The sequence below is a fragment of the Chaetura pelagica genome, unplaced genomic scaffold (genome assembly GCF_000747805.2).
Source record: "Chaetura pelagica isolate M959 unplaced genomic scaffold, ChaPel_1.0 scaffold471, whole genome shotgun sequence".
Taxonomy (NCBI): domain Eukaryota; kingdom Metazoa; phylum Chordata; class Aves; order Apodiformes; family Apodidae; genus Chaetura; species Chaetura pelagica.
Window position 1 is genome coordinate 3,236,864 of NW_009952430.1, and position 4,633 is coordinate 3,241,496.

Consider the following 4,633-nt stretch of genomic DNA (forward strand, 5'->3'; position numbering starts at 1 on the left):
GGGGGGGGTGCGATTCGCGCCTTTGCGAAGCCCATTATTAGCCGCAGGTATGAGGTAATGGGACTAATGAGCACGTGCGGTTTCTGAGGGGACCAGGGAACACTGCCGGCTGCGGCCAGTGAGCACCGGGCAGAAGTCCAAGAGACCCAGAAACTAGGAGGAAGCATGTGCTGAAGAAAGAAACGCCCACCCCTGGGCAAGCCGACCCTTAATGAATATGCATCAATTAACGAAATAAAAACGAACAACGTGGGCGGGCTGGTTGCGCGCCTCGGACGGGCGGTGACTCCTGGCGCGCCCAGCGCTGTTCGCTTGTTCAGTTATCGATCTGGCTACATATCCCGTTTGGGACTCGGTCATTTACAACAATATGGGGGCTCGTCCGGGAGGGTTTTAGTTCCTGAACTCTGACTTGATTTAGGAGAGGCGCCCCGCCTTTTGGTGGCTCCTAGTCGGGTCAGGTCGGGGCTAACGCCATCCTGAACCTGAGTAAGAACAAGCAAAGAACCTTTAAGGATTTTTGAGCTCCCTTGTTTGCCCGTAATTCTGTGCGCGAAGACCCGAACGAAGGGCGATACCGTTCGTAGCCGTGAGTGATGACTCGAGCGAAGACATTAGGTCGTAAGTGCAGGGTGCCGATACTGTTCGAAAGAACGAAGACGACGAGAGTCGTAAGTGAATTCTGTTCGGTTGGGTGGGTTGCGGTTGCCTGTGTGTGTGTAAGAGTGTGCCTGAGACGGAACCTTGTTCCGAAGCGATTTCGGGGGTCTTCTCACTGCGGTTCCAATCTCCTGCGAGGGCCTTGGCCAGTGAAGGACCGAAGCGATTTCTATAGGATTCGCGGGTGGGTGAGGGGTCCTAGATCCCGACTGCAAGACGCTCTTAAAGGTGACCAAGGGCTAGGGGAATTGCCACAGAAAATATTCCTAGATGGGTCAGAAAAAGACCAGGGTGTTGGACCAGAAGATAGGGAGCTAATTACTGGACATTAGGTTTAATGATTGGAAATTGGAATAAAGAGAGGCCTCAGAAAAGGAAAAAAATAAATTAAAATTAGTACAGTACTGTATGGTTAAGTGGTAAAAAGAACCTTTCAGGATTTGTCAGGCTTTAAATGAATATGTTGATGTTAAGGAACCTTTCAGCCAGGAAGAAAGCGATTGTGTGAGTTTGTGGGCTGGGGCTCCAGTACTAGCATTAACAGAGAAGTTTGAGAAAGAAGGAGAGGAAAAGAATAGAGAGGGAAAAGAAAGAGATGATAAATGGGAGCCACTGGATAATTTACTGCCTCCGTATTGAAAAAAGCCCTCTTCAAGCGGCGGCTCCCCCTGCGGCGCTGGTACCGGCGCTGCCCTCGCCTCCACCCCCCGCGCGGCGGGGCTGGGGCAGCCCCCGGAGCCGGCACGAGGAGCTGCCGCGTCCGGTGGAGGGGGCTGACCCCTGAGGAAAGGAAAAAAATAAATTAAAATTAGTACAGTACTGTATGGTTAAGTGGTAAAAAGAACCTTTCAGGATTTGTCAGGCTTTAAATGAATATGTTGATGTTAAGGAACCTTTCAGCCAGGAAGAAAGCGATTGTGTGAGTTTGTGGGCTGGGGCTCCAGTACTAGCATTAACAGAGAAGTTTGAGAAAGAAGGAGAGGAAAAGAATAGAGAGGGAAAAGAAAGAGATGATAAATGGGAGCCACTGGATAATTTACTGCCTCCGTATTGAAAAAAGCCCTCTTCAAGCGGCGGCTCCCCCTGCGGCGCTGGTACCGGCGCTGCCCTCGCCTCCACCCCCCGCGCGGCGGGGCTGGGGCAGCCCCCGGAGCCGGCACGAGGAGCTGCCGCGTCCGGTGGAGGGTGCTGACCCCTGAGGGGAGTACCTCTGGGTGGAAATCAAGGTGGTATCGGGTTCGTAGTAGTTCCACTAAATACCGAGGAACACTAATCATATAAGGAATAAGGAGAGCGGTCCCTTGAGGACGAAATATTAACGGGTGTTTAATGGCAGCAAAAGTACCCATTCTTAAAGATGTAGAAATAGAAACAGAAAAGAAAATTTACCTTAATGATTTACTTTTGCTTCCTGAAGCAGAATATAATTTATTAGGAAGGGATTAAATTTTAAAGCTAAATGTGAGCATTCAAAGTCAAGGGGATAAATTGCAGGTTAAGCTATGTACCTTAACACAAAAGGATGAAAAAGCTATTAATCCCACAGTATGGTATAAAGAAGGAGAAACTGGAAGAATAGAAATGGATCCTATAAGTGTACAGATAACAGATCTGCAACGCCCAATTAGAATTAAACAATGTCCCATACCCCTGGAAGGCAGAAGAGGTCTAAAGCCTATAGTTGAAAGGCTTTTGGAAAAAGGAACTTTAGAACTGTGTGTGTCACCTCATAATATACCTGTCCTCCCTGTCAAGAAACCAGATGGGTCATACAGAATGGTTCAAGACTTGAGAGCTATAAATCAGAGAACAATCACTAAATTCCCTATAGTAGCAAATCCTTATACCTTACTGAGCCAAATATCCCCTAAATATACTTGGTATAGCGTAATAGATTTGAAGGATGCCTTTTGGCCTTGTCCTTTGGATGAGGGATCCAGGGATTATTTTGCCTTTGAGTGGGAGGATCCTGAAACAGGACGAAAACAACAATTGAGGTGGACAGTATTACCACAGGGGTTTACAGAGTCACCAAATTTATTTGGGCAAACTTTAGAAAAAATCTTACAGGACTTCTCAGTACCTAGGGGGATAAAATTATGGCAATATGTAGATGACTTATTAATAGCAGGGGAGACTGAAGAGGGAACCCGAGAAGCCACTATTACATTGTTAAACTTTCTGGGAGAGAGAGGACTAAAAGTATCTCGATCAAAGTTACAGTTTGCAGAACAAGAAGTGAAGTACTTAGGACACTGGCTAAGTAAAGGGAGAAAGAAGCTGGATCCTGATAGAATGTCTGGGATTTTATCTTTAAGACCCCCACAAACTAAAAAGGAAATTTGACAAGTACTGGGATTATTGGGGTATTGTAGACCATGGCTTGAAAGCTATAGTGAAAAGGTAAAATTTTTTATGAGAAATTAACTAATAACCAACTTAAGTGGTCTACTGAAGACAACCAAAAATTTGAAGAGGTAAAAAGAGCATTAATACAAGCACCTGTATTAAGCCTCCCTGATCTAGAAAAAAACCTTTTTATCTCTTTGTAAACACATCAAATCAAACAGCATATGGGGTTCTTACTCAGGACTGGGCAGGAATCAAGAAGCCTGTGGGGTATTGTTCCAAGCTACTTGATCCAGTGGGTAGAGGATGGCCTACTTGTTTACAAGCTTTGGTCGCTAGAGCATTATTAATAGAAGAGGCTAGGAAAATTACCTTTAGTTGTCCCTTGAAGGTATATACCCCTCACAATGTTAGAAATGTTTTACAGCAAAAAGCAGAAAAGTGGCTTACAGATAGCCGGATCCTAAAATATGAAGTGATATTAATTGAATCCCCTAACTTAGAGTGAAGGATAACTTCTGCCCAGAGCCCAGCACAGTTTGTTTGGGGAATCCTCAGAGGAGTTGCAACATAATTGTTTAGAAGTAATTGAGACCCAGACTAAGGTGAGACCAGATTTAAGAGATATTGAATTGGAAAAAGGGGAAGTATTGTTTGTGGATGGCTCCTCCAGAGTAGTGGAAGGAAAAAGGAAGTCAGGATATGCAATCATTAATAAAAACTTATAGAATCAGAGCCTTTGACCTCATGGTCAGCACAAGCCTGTGAGTTACACACCTTATGCAGGGCTTTAGAGCTATTAAAAGAGAAATGTGGGACCACATTTATAGATTCTAAATATCTGTATGGAGTGGTCCACACTTTTGGGAAAATTTGGGAAGAAAGAGGCCTAATTAATACTCAAGGAAGGAGCCTTGTGCATAAGAATTAATAATAAAAATTTTAAGGGCTTTGAGAGAACCAAAGGAGATAGCAGAAGTGCACGTAAGAGGACACCAAAAAGGATTATCAAACCAGAGGAAATAATTTGGCAGATAAAGAAGCTCAAGAAGCAGCTTTAAGGGTTCCAATTACCAAAGTTAATATAATACGAACAGAAGAAAAATATAAGTAACGAAAAACAAGAAGGAAAGAAGTTTACACTGAGACACTGTGAGACACTGGCCCAGGCTACCCAGAGAAGCTGTGGCTGCCGCATCCCTGGAAGTGTTCAAGGCCAGGTTGGATGGGGCTTGGAGCAAACAGCTAGGTGTCTAGCTGGGACACCTCCCACTAGAGGTGGGAATCTAGGCGATCTCTCCCAAATGCAGTCCTTCCACCCCTCCTGGCCCCCCTCCAAGCTGCTCTCTCACTTCTGCATCCTCCCAGCTGCAATGGCGGTGAGGGAAGAAGGCAGTCCAGAATCAATGTGATTGATAAAGCAAGCTTCTTCTTCGATGTATTGAATACACAGTGTTACATTTATACCCTTTTCCAAAACTACTTGTCGTGATTTCATTGGATAGTCATGATATCATTGGATAGCTCTATTTACATGCTCCACCTTCAATATGGTAACATACACATAGAGTTCTCGGGGTTCTTCCTTATTCTCTGTTATTCTACTTCTCTATCTTGTCCTTGT